This window comes from Malaya genurostris, chromosome 2, assembly GCF_030247185.1.
Source record: "Malaya genurostris strain Urasoe2022 chromosome 2, Malgen_1.1, whole genome shotgun sequence".
Classification (NCBI taxonomy): Eukaryota; Metazoa; Arthropoda; class Insecta; order Diptera; family Culicidae; genus Malaya; species Malaya genurostris.
Window position 1 is genome coordinate 95,515,280 of NC_080571.1, and position 15,776 is coordinate 95,531,055.

Genomic DNA, 15,776 nt, shown 5'->3' on the forward strand with positions numbered 1-15,776 from the left:
TGTAATTAAAATAGGCATCAAGCCGTTTTTCTTTTTAGTGAATTAAAGTGTAACCAAAAAAGATCTGTTAAACTAGTGTAAATTCGAAAGTGTGTTTAGTTTTACGAGAAGAATGAACTGTTGTGTTCCACACTGTGGTCGCATTAAGCATTTCTATTCAAACCTGACTTTTTTCGGTTTCCAAAAGATCCGGCAATACGTCAACAATGGGTTCGATTTTTCGTTCAACATGAGATATTTCGTGTTTTGTCATCAAAGCTCAATTAATTGTTTTTAAGCATTAATATATAATAAAGAAATGCATTCACCAAAACATGTTTTATGTTTATTTCAAATCAAAATCCTAAAGTCTAAAAATTTAGAGGTAATATTTTTTTCCTAGCACAGTTATTAAAAAAAAATCTGTAAATATGGCTACACTGTAGCTGATACGTTGGTATCTAAGACAAGACCTGACAACTGGCTTCTTATTCTTCCTTCCGAATCATCCTTCTCGTCATTTTCGCCCTGTGGAATAAATACCAACGTATCAGCTACAGTGTAGCCATATTTACAGATTTTTTTTTAATAACTGTGCTAGGAAAAAAATATTACCTTTAAATTTTTAGACTTTAGGATTTTGATTTGAAATAAACATAAAACATGTTTTGGTGAATGCATTTCTTTATTATATATTAATGCTTAAAAACAATTAATTGAGCTTTGATGACAAAACACGAAATATCTCATGTTGAACGAAAAATCGAACCCATTGTTGACGTATTGCCGGATCTTTTGGAAACCGAAAAAAGTCAGGTTTGAATAGAAATGCTTAATGCGACCACAGTGTGGAACACAACAGTTCATTCTTCTCGTAAAACTAAACACACTTTCGAATTTACACTAGTTTAACAGATCTTTTTTGGTTACACTTTAATTCACTAAAAAGAAAAACGGCTTGATGCCTATTTTAATTACACAGTCCTGCCACTATAAACATTTATTACCAATGAGATTGAAAAAAAGTGAAACATTCTCCGAAAATTTTCATTTTTATTGGTGAGCTAAAATTATACATTTTAATAAATTTGTTTTCTGATTTTCTTTATACTTGGCATCATTGCTCGCGTACCCTGCAAAAGTTTTTTCTTTTCACAATGTGCAGGTGGCAACATCAAAATCAGCCAATCAGAAACTGGTCCATTTTGGAACAAAAGCAGCCCCCCCCCAGATGTCAGGTCTTGTCTTAGGTTGGTATTTATTCCACAGGGCGAAAATGACGAGAAGGATGATTCGGAAGGAAGAATAAGAAGCCAGTTGTCAGGTCTTGTCTTAGGTCACTTGAGGTTCACCATCTCACTCACCATAGAATGAACCTGCCACGTCACCCGAGTCGACTCCTAGAATAGGGTGACTACAGTCATGTGACAGTGAGGCGAGATTTGTCGAGTCACGTCACTCGACTCGCAGAATAAGGGCCTATGAGTTTGTGAAAATCGGTTCAGCCATCTCTGAGAAAATCGAGTGACATTATTTGTCACATACACACTTGTAGAATACGCAATAAATAAAATGAAAGAAAAAAAACTTCTTACAAAACACTCATTGCATTTGTTTATATATTTGACGTTTCTCACCCCGTTGTGAAAAAAAAAATGCGCACCTCAGTTGTAATCGGTTGGGTTTAAGTCTTGGCTTGCACATTCGATCGAAAAATGAAAAGGGACAATCTGAGTATCTTGAAAAGTGACCGAGCAAAACGGGAATGGTTGGTTTCTGGAAAATAGATCGAAGAATAAGGTAAATAGAGGCGAACAAGGTAAGTAGAGGCGAACAAGGTAAGTAGACGCGGAGAGAGGCGCTTGAGCGCTTTTGGAGGGAAGGGTCATTCTGGAGAATAATTTCAAGGCGAATGGTTGGATTTTTTTTCTTGCTGATAACATAAAAAAATGTCGGACTCTTCAGACGAGGATTCGGTTCTCGGACACTACAACACTGACATACATACTCACACACACAAACATTTTGTGATCTCAACGAACAGAGTCGAATGGTCGGATTTCACAGTGATTGCATAGCTTTTCTATAAGAGAGAGGCAAAAAGCGAAGAAGCACTACTGACATCAAGTATTTGGCATTTGGCATAGACGACTCGTACCGAATTGCCTAATGACGTCACACAGAGTGCATCGCTTGTATTGAGAGTAAGCATGCAGGTAGCCCATTTCCTTCCAGTGTATCCCGAGCCGAAGAGCTACTGGATTTAGTTCACTCTTGGTTTCGAAATTCCTTCTTTCGGTGGCAGTCGTTATGCGATAACGTTCATCGACGGTGCAAGTCGGAAAGTTTTTCTCTATTCACTGAAACAAAAGAAACAAACTTTTGAAACATACGAAAGTTTGAAGTCCATGACTGAGCACCAAACAGGAAGGAAGCTAAAAGCTTTGAAAACGGACTACGGGACCGTATACGATAACAGCCTTCAGAAAAAGCGTACTAAAAGATAGATTCCGTCACGAAGACTTGTTCAGATAAAAGGAGTAGCAGAAAATGTTAATAGAAGGCCGACGAAGTTAATCAAGATAACACCGGAAGAAGTTTGGAGCGGTAGGAAATCTAATTTACGTCATTTGAGGATCATTGGTTCGATAGCATATGTCCACGTTCCTAAGGAAAGAAGAAAGAAATTCATCAGAAAATTCCAGAAAACAGTTGATTATCCACGACATGATCTTTGTTCTAGAAGGAGAGCCACAAGATGTAGTCAAAATGAGCGAAAGTCAGCAGCAGATACAGTTCATGGAACTGTATTCAATTGATGAACCGAGTCCAACACAGCGTTTACTTGTGGAAACGGATGTCAACGATGATATCTACACTCTTACCAGCCGCTACCTAATTTTGGGTCAAAATCTACCCAAAACCAACTAAAGTGCATCATGAATTCGGTCGATTGTTGTGCGGTTTCGACGTCATATTCATAGATCCACACCTCATCACCAGTTATGATGCATTCGATGAATGTGGGGTCACTATCTGCGTTGGAAATCGTCTCTTTGGCCACATCAACACGACGCTGTTTTTGGCACCAGCCTAGAAGCGACGCGTTTCAAACCAAAAACATCAGTTAAAATGTGTTCGGCTGATCCATAAGAGAAGCCTAACAACACAGCAATCTCTCTAATCGGTACAGAACGATTTTGCAACAGGATTTGCTTCGCCGATTCAATGTTTTCTTCAGTAACAGATGTTGTTGGGCGGCCAGGGATCTCATCATGATCGAAGCTTGTACGACCACATTTGAAGCGTTTATACCACTTGTATGCCTGTGTTTTTCCTAGACACGATTCACCAAAGGCCTTTTCTAACATTCTCAACGTATCGGAACACTTAACTCTTAACATAACACACTCCATTTGCAACACAAAATTTGATGCACGCACGTTGTTCTAAATTTTCATCCATTATAAAAATCGCCACACGAAAATTTTTCACCTTCTTTTAATGGTACCAGTCGCCGGCTGGACATCGTATGTGAACATATGTTTTTTCTCTCCTAACTTGTATTGTTTCCATGGCATTTTGTCGGAACTAGTCGACACTTATGAACGAAGGGTCAATAAAATTACATTATTACTGAACAAACTGGTTCACGATTACTAACCCAACATTTTTCAATGAATCGTATGGGACATTGTAATCTTGAGTTTATCTTTGATGTAACATCGTCCAAGATGTGCTAGATCAAGGAGTAGTTGAGCTGGAATACGTGAATACAAAACGGCAACCTGCAGATGGATTTACAAAGGTTCTGTAGAAGCTGAAAGAGAATATCAAGTTAATTGGATTCGTTGCTTAGTGAAGAGTGTTGCAATCAAAGTAGTCATTCAATATCTAATCAACGATAATAACCCTTATTCTGAATAACGACGTATCGTTTTTTCGATCGTATTTCATTCGTATTCCCAATATAGTGATTTTCACTGTCGGCTAGAAAAGATTGCGATGCGATAAGATAGCGACAAAATGCCGCAAAGATAGCGAAACTGTCATTCGCATCGATTCAACCCCTTCGAGACCACAAGCCAGAAAAAAATATTTTTTAAATTGACCGTTACAACAACTAATTTTTTATTTATTATTAAGAAAACTGCAGTCATAATTAATTCATATTGATAATGCGTATGATTACGGCTTTAACTTGCACGGATTTTTTAAGCGTGTGCTATTTATTTGACATAATGTACGATTCAGACGATCCGCCTTCTTCCGTCACCGTCACCGAAACGTCAGCTTCCGTCAAAATTAGTTTAATACTTTCTTTATTCCCCGTTAACTCTTCTGCTGGCTGCCAGCATGCTGGTGTCAGTGTACTGCCCTCTTAGGAAAAAAACGTTCAACGGTGGTCCTTCGTTGGTCTAATACTTTGGATCATTGGATCACAGTTGAACGTTTTTTCCTAAGAGGGCAGTACACTGACACCAGCATGCTGGCAGCCAGCAGAAGTGTAAACGGGGCATTACCGAAACGTTCACACGCTCCGTCCGTCAAGACGTTCCGTGACGGTGACGTTACGTGTGAATGGCTCCATAAGAATGCATGTAATTAATGTTGACGGTGCCGGTGACGGAGATTGACTGTGACAAAAGAAGACGGATCGTCTGAATCGTACGTAATGATTATTTTGTGCTTAGTATGTACCCTTTTCATTTATATTTTGTATTAATCGACGCCTTGGTTTTCAAAACCTCGTGCTTTAATCGATTGTGCTATTTGTCTACTCTAAAAAGTTGGTCGTCTTTGAGAGATATACATTTGATGCTTTCGATGAAATAACAATTGTCGCTAAGGAATTTTACCAGTTGAAAATGCAATTGGCCTCAATCCAACAGCCGAATAATTTTTCTTTTGGCTCTAATGCTAGTTAATTTCAATACAACAGACAGCGAAGGGGTTAAAAAAACTGTCCAATTCTCTGGCAGCGATGCCAGGTGAAATTTTAGGCGTCTGCGTATTAGAAATGGTCCTATGCGACCTCAATATTTAGAAGTATGACGAAAAAACCAAACGAAAACCCTACAGTAATAGCAAAAGTCATTAAAATGGACGATTGTTTATAAAAATTTCGAAAATCTGCAAAAAAAGTCGGCTTAATTGCAAAGTCTGCTAACAAACGAAATTGCAAATTTACATACCAATCCGCAAACCTGGCATCAGTGGTTCTGACGCTCATTATTTCGCAATCCTGCGCGATTCCGTCGCATTCTATGTCAAGCTGAAAACCACTATAACGCTAGCAAAATCAAGGGTAGCTAGGATTCGACCGAACCATATTCGATCGAAAAACCATTCAGAATAAGGGCGAATGCGACGACACGACCAGGGACTCCGAAGAAAAATCGGAATAAAAATTATTTGTGAGCGATTTACCGACGACACGACCTGCCACTCGTCTATTAAAACTGTATCGCAAATCTGACTACCCCTCAGTAACTCGAAATGTCAAAACAAAATATCTTGAAAATTTGTTAAAACTGGCAACTCGATTTGATAAATTATTGATTTCGAATAACAGAAACCTTGGATACTGTTGTTCAAAGGTATGTTTGTGTAGATAAACAAAAACTAACTCCGAGTCGATATACCAGTCGCGCATTTTACCACTGTACCTAAGAACAAGAATCGGCCCTTAAAAGTTAATTGAAGCGCTATGTTTTTGCGATACCGATAAGTTATATCATTTTTTTTTGATAGCATAGCAGTTACCAATCAACTACATCAGCATCTCACACCATCTCTATTAGAAAAATTCAATAATGAATTGAAACTATTGCATAGTTTTCATAAAATATTCGAATTATGCGACTAAGAATTTCTTCTAAGTAGATCGTATCATCAGCATTACTATTTTTTAACGCCATTGAGACAGACATTTGTTTTATGACTTTTGCTAACCATAGAATAGTTTTAGTATGACATCTGGATAATTCTTGGAAAATTCTCTTGAGAAGACTTCAAACGCATCTCCAATAATGATCTTCATTCAATCAAGCTTTTTAGCATGATTTAGCAGAGAAATAACATAAATAAATGCATTTTTTGTTACTGATTCAATGTATAAAGGATCTTTGAAAATAGCTTAAATTTAATAATGATGTTTCAAATCGACATCACAGAACGCAGCAATTTCATTATCGTTATTTTCCCATTGATTTAAACTTCTGTGAGAGTTCTTATAGTGTTACGAAATAATGTTTTTGGTCTTAATTGAATACACAATAGACAAAATTAACATCCTGCTCCACGTTTTTTCGAGTTCTAGAGACAGTAATTTTACTTGATTATTAGCAAATACACATGATTGTAAATTCAGTTTCCTCTTGTGTTGCAACCGATTTTGAAATACATGACTGCACACAAGAGAATATATCGCTTTATTTCGAATTTGATCCTTTTTCGCTTGCATTTTCGTGGCTACTGACAATGGATCGGGATACTTTTCCTATTTGTTTGTTTATTTCTACAATTGCGGTTCCTTGACAAATAACGCATAGCAACGAGAACAGTGTTGCCTAAAAAGATTAATTTTATCATTATCAAGGGGTCGTTAAATTTGTGGTAACTGACGGAAAATCACTCACATACACTTTCTACTCCGATTTTTCTTCGGAGTGTCTGGTCGTGTCGTCGGATTTACCGTCAGTTATCAAAAATATAGCGACCCCTTGATAACAGGGCTTGCAAATTGAAGCAACGAATATGAACGAAAGGGTTTCACCATCTGTGCTATTCACACACATTCGTATGTCAGGTAGAATTCACAGCGCAACCCAAGCCAGGAGAGCTGCTTCGTTCGTTCATTAGTTCATGAATATGCCCGCTTGCTGAGACCTATGCTTCATGAGGTTAGCATTTGATGAATGGTTCTCATATTGTAGATGCCTATGAGGAAACTAGTTTCATAACTTTTAGTTCCGATGAATGTTAATTTAAAGAACATTGCTTTTAGTGTTTCTAGGATATATACACAGTGTAAACTGCCAAGAAACAAATTGATCGTTTTGAAAATGGGCTCAAATGCAAAACTTCTGCTACAAAATGTTTAAAGTATGTTTGAAATGTGATCGAATTTGGTCTTGGAATGCGAACATTATGTTAAAAATGATTTCTGTAAACCTACTTTTTAAAAATAAACCGTAAACATTGCCTATATGACTTTGCTTCGCGTCTTGTAGCACACCGCGAGGCATGGTCTTCTTTCTCGTACAATACTAACGAGAGTGAACCCTTCATTTCATTACATTGTCATGGATTGCTTAGTTCATGTGTTAACTGAGAATGAGAGCACAGACAATTTACTTGGCAAGGGGAATTGGTCTGCTCAGTAGCATATACTCTCACGCATCCAGTTTCTCTCTAATATAGGTCTCTCATTCAGCTATGTTAAGCAAAGTGTTCACAGCAGATATTTTTTGTTGCTTCGTTCGTTTGAGGATTCACAATACAAGCCCTGCTTGATAATGATAAAAAAAATTCTTCAGCAACACTGTTTGAGTTGCTATAAAATAGTTACCAAGGAGCTCTATAATAAATAAACAAACCATTTCAGGAAGTTTTCGAAACTTTTCAATAGATTTCAATTTGTGCCATCAGCTCTCAATTAAAAAAAATTCAAGAATTATTCTGAAGGTATCATGAGACAAAATACAAAATTTGAAGACAGAAATATGCTTTTGGCAGGCAGAGCAAAAAATTCTGGTATTGTAAAAACGAAATCACTTGATCTCTTGAAAGCTGTACAGGGCACCGCAAGCCATCCGTCGAGGGCTGGGTCCCCTGGCGATGTTCAACTTGACTTGTCGTGGTCGTTTGAAGATATAGATTTAAAAAGTTAAAACCAACGAATATAACCGTCCGGCCTTCATTCAACAGTATCGTCTAAACTATTATATTATATTTTGAAATATTATATTATGAAATATGACGAAGCTAGACTCTGATCGTCTCCTGTTCGCAGCGAGCCAATTTGACTAATCTTCGGAGCAACTGTGTTAGCAGCTTGAAGTTGGAAATATATTTTCTTATTTAATATGCATTTAATTCACACATTGCATTTCTTGCTTACAAATTCAGTCTTCTTACACGCGACCTCTTTTTAGCCGTAAATCAATTCAGTCAACTAACGAATCCTAGCTTAAGCAATGTTAATTTAGCTTATAAGTTGTTATTAATGGTATATGTATACTTCCGATAGTACTGAACATTTTTATTAATTCCGTAACAGAATTACCCAGTTTACTAGTTTGACAGTGAAGCTTCGCTCTGACCGATTTAATGACTGCAAACTTCACCACTTTTTAAAAACTCATTTATGTAACATAGCAGATAGTTGTCATAGATCTAAGTCTGGTTACGTTAAACTATTTAACAAGCTTCGACGGATATTTAAACGATACATGATACCGACAACGCATTAAAAGTACACAATTCAAAGGATGTTGGTCAAATATGGAAACCTGATTCTGCTGTTCTTAAGAGCCATTTTTTTGTATGTTCGAGTTCCAGCCAGTCTCAACGAAAGCCTCTATCTAATAGTCTAATCGATTCATCGCTCTGGCATGTGATGATGCTGGAAAACTTTTAACTTACTGCGAAATAAGGATCTTCCATTTGAGGCAGTTCGTTTTGTTTACATTTCTTAAGTCTTTAATATGCAGTAACCAAGGTTATAGTAATTGTTATTCAAAATCAACAATTCATCAACTTGTGTTGCCAGTTTCAATAGTTTTCCAGTCGATTTCGTTTTGACATTTCCAGTTACTGAGGGGTAGTTAAATTTGCGATACAGTTTTGATAGACGAGTGGCAGGTCGTGTCGTCGGCGAATGTGAATACCAGCAGATGGTCGACGGGAAGAAGACAGGAAGAGCTAAAATATTGCAACATCTCACGAGAGCGAACGAAGAACGAAACAGATAGAATTCGGTTTTCCGGATCGTGATCACGAAGCGCTGGAACAGCTGTACCGTATCAAAAATGACAAAGTTTCATGAGAGTGTGAAACCTACGACTACTGTATAGCAACCAAGACAGTGGTGCTCGAGAACCTATTTTTGTTCATTATTGTTGTATGCGGAAACTCCCGGAATGAAACTATCGGATTTGGATGTCACTGGAAGGAGTAGAGCGGTAAGCATTCAAGAAGGTGTACCGTGCTTCTTCGAGTGATTCTCCTCCCGTGTGCATTTTCCGAAGACTTCTCTTCAAAGTATCCACGAATCTTTCGGCTAAACCGTTGGGTTGCTGACATGAATCATATTTTATTCATTCTTTGATATATGATCGTAGATTGCTTGATCCAACTATTGGTTGGTTGATCCGACTATTATCAAGAGGTCACTCAATATTCGGTTATCGATAGTGATTCACACTTTTAATTCCAATATTTATTCAGAGTGCCTGGTCGTCGTGTCGTCGGTGAAGCGCTCACGTGGAGGCCATACGCCACAGACTGACATGTGCATAGATAACAATGGTAACATTCTTTCAACCGAATGTGAAGTGATCGACCTGACAAACACTAGAGGAAGAGGTTCTAAACAAGAAACACTACGCTTCTCGCCTTAAGATTTCTGCTCACAGTAGTTGAGAAATATACACTGATGTTTTATTTTATAAAATGTTTTTCATTTATTCTCCATCTCTAAATTTCATTACTTTTTTTCAATCTAAATGTGTGTTTGATACATGTGTAAGTTACTGTAGATTGTGTTACAATTTCCATATAATTTATAATAATTGTTGAAGAAACTAAACTTGATAGTACACTGTTGCTTCGTTTATGCTAATAATTCTTCTCATTTATGTTTAGCCAGAGGATTATATATATAATAATTATTTAGCATTCCATACTATCAACTAATAAGTATACCCACATATACTTTCTCGGTTTGTCGCACATCTCGTGTGCAATTCGGTTTTTCTTCAATCTTTTATTTGCTTTTCGTCGCTTTGAATATATGCGTGTGTGTATGTATCATAAATACAAATGTTTAATTATAATTAATTGATTAGATTTAGACTTAGGCGCATCGAAAGCCTCATGCTGTACTTTTTGCGCTGTTTTGAATCGTACCACCGTAGGATGAAAAATTATAAATAATAGTTTCGGGTTTGTCAAATTCGAATGAAATAATTCATGCCGATGTCAGTTTTATGCTCACTCTCGTTAAATTCCTTTTCGGTACATGTATTACTGTTGAATATTAAGATAAATGGGACACATCTGGGACAAAGGCAGATAAATTAAATATTGCAACGCGCCTTGCTTTCAGCTGCTACGCGGAACAGAAAATGCGACTCAAATTGCGAGCATTGTTATAAGAGCAGGTGCAGCACTATCTAAAAGGAACATGAGAGCATTTTAGTAAATGGGAATCAAGTTAATTCATAGCAATACTATTACAATATAAATGCAGTTCATTCGTAAAAAAGCAACAATGGCATACATAGTTTAGTAATCAACATACACACGCGCACCGGTACCGAATGTTATTGTATTGCTGCACTAAACTTAGATATATACAACTGTTTTGTTTCTAAATAAGCTCCATCTCAGAAGTTAGGAAGAGTTTTTTTTGTTGTTGTTGAGGATGATGAATGTCCTTTTTTGGAATATGACCGATTCCGATTAGTTGAACTGTTTGCCACTCTTCGCTCGGCGTAAGTAATCTGAAAAATGTTTTTAGCATTTTCGAGCTATTTAACATTTTTCTCAGACAAGCAAGATAATCGTAGCACATTTCAATCAAGCAATTCCGACGAGTATACCTTAGCACGCAACTGAAAACTTACCAATCGAGCGTTGTTTAATTTAACACTGCTAATATGTATCATGTCATTTTTTTATATCTCAGGAATATTAAGTTATCAGGATGTTTTGGGACGCCAGAAACAGGTAAACTATGCCCATAACAATGACAACAGCCTGACGGAACGAATAATACGCGCTTCATGTAGATTAATTGATACCATCGTCTTGTATGAAATAAAAAAAAATCATTACTTTCTTCTGCATAATGGCATTCGGTTTATTAGTCACTTGACATCAGTGAGAGAGAAACAAGTGAGTGTAATATAACAATTTATCCCATCTTAGCTTGATCAATCCTAATTACAATTTACAAGGCCGAAACCAAATGTGACATTTCCACGCATTTGGGTATCCAAGTCATAAACCCCACAGAAATGCACATGTCGTATTTACCTCGGTTAAGTCCACCGCGCAGGCAGCTAGTAATATATTCATGATTGCTTGACCTGCATAAAGCAAAGGTCGATACTCAAATTTATGACGTCACAGCTGTGAATGTTTTTACCACCAGCTGCTATGGAAGCTGGTTCCTGAAACAGACGCATTTTGTTTTGGTGGCGTTGTTGTCAACAATATTTTAAGCTACGTTCATACCATACAATCAAACCACACTGGTGTCAAAAGTTAATTTCTTCAAACCCAATATAAATATATCTCTTGTCTAGTATTTTTTGCAAAACAAAAAATTTGACCTCTTTTTGAATAAGAAAAAAAAGTGGTTTGTTATAGTTTAATTATATTCCATCGAAATCATTTCCTTATGTTGGTGCAACCGCATGAAGAAAGATGTGAACACTGCTTAAACACAGCATTTGACAGCGAACTAGAACCAAAAATTTCGGCTTCAAGCCAATTGTATGCAGATGACAATCGCACCACCGGGGTGGTTTTTACCAGTCCTTCTCCATTACCAACAACATTCTCTCTCTCTCCCTCTCTATGGCTTTTTTCGATTTCTTTCGCTCCAGGTACGTCCGATAGGAAACGATAAGAATAATTGTACGGCTAGAATTAAGTAAAAAGCGAAATACATATTCATTATTGAAACACCACTCAATCGATCACCTTCGTGTGAAGTCCGAAAAAACCACTTACAAGGCGAACCGTTGACAAGTGTCACGGGCCAAAGCCATTAGTGAAAGAAAAATTCTGACTTTGACGTTTGTATCTTCATTAATAGTAGTGGCAGTGAATCTAGCGATAAAAATTAATATGATAAGGAGTGTATCGATAACTAGTTAGCAACATTCAAACAGTTATTACTCTGAAATGGCCTAATTTTTTGCGGTGACATGTTTTTTTACATGTCAATAACAGCTGCGCAATCGATTGGTTTCGGTACGGTTTATCGTTTCAATGATGAGTCGAATTGAACCGGAAACGCGTAAGAAAATTCTGCACACTTGGTGCTCAGAAAGTGGTGTCACGTACAACGAAATTGCAAAACGAGTGAAAGTGCACCACACCAGTGTCACAAATATTATCGAGAAGTTCGGTAAGACCCTTTCCATGAAGGATTTGCCCGATCCGGTAGGGAAACGTGTCCCAGCTAGCCCGGCCGGGACTTAAAAGTGGTTGAGTACACACTTAAAACCATTTCTTGAGCTCGGCATAATAAAATGCCGAAACTGATCAGCAACACCCAAATTTGCTGATTGCTCAGTAATCAATACGCATGTTTCTGAACTTCGTTATATGCATTCACTGATATTTCGGTAAAATGCTTCACTTTGCCGAAATTTGGCATAATTGCTTGCTGAATTTATCAGTAAACAACAGATATGCCGACATCAGCAGAGACGTTTGCCGAGATTTCGGAATATGCGCTAGCTGTTGCCGAGATTCAGCACGACAGCTGTCATTTATTGCCGCGTTACATTTTCGCTTCGCATTGCGCGATTATTTTCTGATGAAATTCTCGAGTGAAAAAATGGATAATCTTCGAAGAAACGTGGAACCACTTGCAAGTAAAAATATTGAACAAATATAGTGACATGTTTCGCTTTATAAAAAGCGAATTTATCAGATCACATTATAAAGGAAAAACATCCAACACGGGGCTCAAAGAGTCCTCGAGACAAAACTTTGGGGGATATGCGAAAAAATAACCCAATGCATGGACAAATTCAATAAATCAAAGTAAGTTTATTTTTTGAAAAATACCGTATATGCATCATGAGATATTGAAAATTTTTGTATATTTAATTTTATTTTCATATTTCCAGCTCGACTCAAGGTGGCCGCATCCGGAAACGCCGCTTTTTATTATGCTACATGTTTTAAGGTAGAGGCTTTAAGCACTAATGGCAACAAATTTGTAAGCCTCCTTTAAGTGTTAATAAAATGAATTTTTGATCCTGAATGGTGTGTTTATAATGTTAAGAAATTACAAACAAGATTAATTGACTAGATTTTTAATTACAGATGATTCGGTAATTTGTGTTTTTTTTTCATTTTTTCGTTTTATTGGATTGCCGAATATTCAGCGAATTTGACGTTTGTCAAATTTGAGAGTGCCGAGACGCTCAGTTATTTTATTTTTGCCGAGATGATTGCTGATTACTCGGCTGTGCGAATCTCGGCATTTTTTTGCCGAGACTCAGCTAAAAAATTTAAGTGTGTACATCAGGAAAAACCCATCGGCGTCGACGCGGGATTTGGCCAAGCAGTTCAACACCAGCATCGGGATGATTCAACGGATCAAAGTTCGGAACTCCCTGAAAACGTACAAGAAGCAGAAGGTGCCGAAAAAGTCTCTGGTACAGCAAGTTCAGGCCAAAACAAGAGCGCGAAAACTGTATAACCGGATTCTACAGAATAAAGACGGATGCATCCTGATCGACGACGAAACCTACGCCAAGGAAGACTCTCGAACGCTGCCCGGACCTCAATATTATACGAAATCGGTGTACCAGGACCTGAACGACACTGACACCACGGTGGCGATGGAAAGGTTTGGTCAGAAGGTGTTGGTCTGGCAAGTAATTTGTACCTGTGGTTTGCGGTCGTCGATTTTCTTCACGAAGGGCACAATTAACGCCAAGGTGTACGAGGAAGAATGTTTGAAGAAGAGAATGCTGCCACTGTACAGAAAGCATAAGGCTCCTCCTCTCTTCTGGCTGGATTTGGCTTCAGCCCACTACGCCAACTCCGTTCTACAGTGGTTGTCAAAAAATAATGTACAATTCGTGGAAAAGGACATCAACCCACCGAACTGCCCGGATCTTTGGCCAATTGAAAGGTATTGGGCAATTGTCAAGCGGCACTTTCGGAAGGAAGGTACAGTGTCCCAAAACATGCAGGAGTTAAAAGAAAACTGGACAGCTGCCACCAGGAAAGTTACAAAAGTAACTGTGCAGAATTTAATGAAGAATGTCAAATCCAAAGTGCGAGCGTTTCACAGAAACTACGATTTTCTTCAATATAATCAGTGAAATGCATAAAAATGTAATTTTTCTACAATATATCGAAAACTGATGTCAAAACATGTTTTTTCGCTTTTTTATTCAATAATCAATGTTGCTAACTACTTTTCGATACACTCCTTAGTTAAATGACACGCCCGAGGCCAGGCGTTAAAGGCTGCGAGGTCAATCGCGCAGCTACAACAAGTCAACCAGGTGATCCCTGGTTGACATCCCCCCGCATTCCGGGGGGATGTCAACCAGGTGATCCCGGAAGCGGAAGCAGATGTAAGAACAAGATATGAAGTAGTAGTAGAATAATAAGCAATGAGGCTGTCAGTAACGCGTAAGTAATGAATTACTATGAACAATTGAGAAACATTAATAGATATTTTAAGAAAGCAATAAACTCTAAACTTTCTCGAGATTCATTAGAAGAAAAAAGGAGGTTGTGCGAAGATACGCATAGAAATTTCGAATTTTATTTAGTTCAATCAGAAGACAATATCGTAGACAAGGAATTCCACATACTAGTAAAAAATTCGCGAAGCGAAACATTGAATATTATTGAATTGAAATTGGAAGAGTACAAACAAAACCACCAGAATTTAGATAGAAAAATGACTACCAATTCAACAGCGTTTGACGTGAAAAGGCGACGGCCGTAATATCCATGTACGATGGTTCAGCCGACTCGTTACCGTCATTTATTGTTGCCATAAGCTTATTGGCTTAACACCACCTAATCAGCTGGCTCCAGCAATAAAATTTTCAAAAACTAGGCTAGGAGTTATGTGATGAGGTCGAAAACCTCACCCTGAAACCAAAATGTGTATATTTAGATCAGGGAGGCTAATTCATTAGCCACCAAAAGCGGATTGAATTCCTTGATCAATAAAATTAAATCTGATGAAGTAAAAATAATCCTCAAGGCGGGAAACTATACAGATATTTCATTCGTGGCAAGTTTATATAGATATGTAGACAAATTTTCAAGAAATTATTGCAAAATCCCGTCCAGAATCAAGCCAACATATTAGTTGTAAATATGATTAATACCGAATCATAAATAAAAGTGAGCATATAAAAACTTAAAGGGTGCTACGAACAAAAGTTCGTCAAACAAGATTCAAATCATGTCTGTATTCCAAGTTCAATTCATACAGAGTAACATTTGCGTTTAAAAAAATTGACGAAAATTGCCGATTTTTCATGGGTTTATCTTTATGCCCCGTTTACACTTCTGCTGGCTGCCAGCATGCTGGTGCCAGTGTACTGCCCTCTTAGGAAAAAACGTTTAACTGTGGTCCAATGATCCAACGCGTTAGACCAACAAAGGACCACCATTGAACGTTTTTTTCCTAAGAGGGGGCAGTACACTGGCACCAGCATGCTGGCAACCAGCAATAGTGTAAACGCTAACAGATCGGCTGCAAAGTTCGTATCGTTTCTATGAGAGGGCGCCACTAGAATTAAATCCATACCATTTTCAGTTAGTACCAACCTTCAAAAGATACGTGT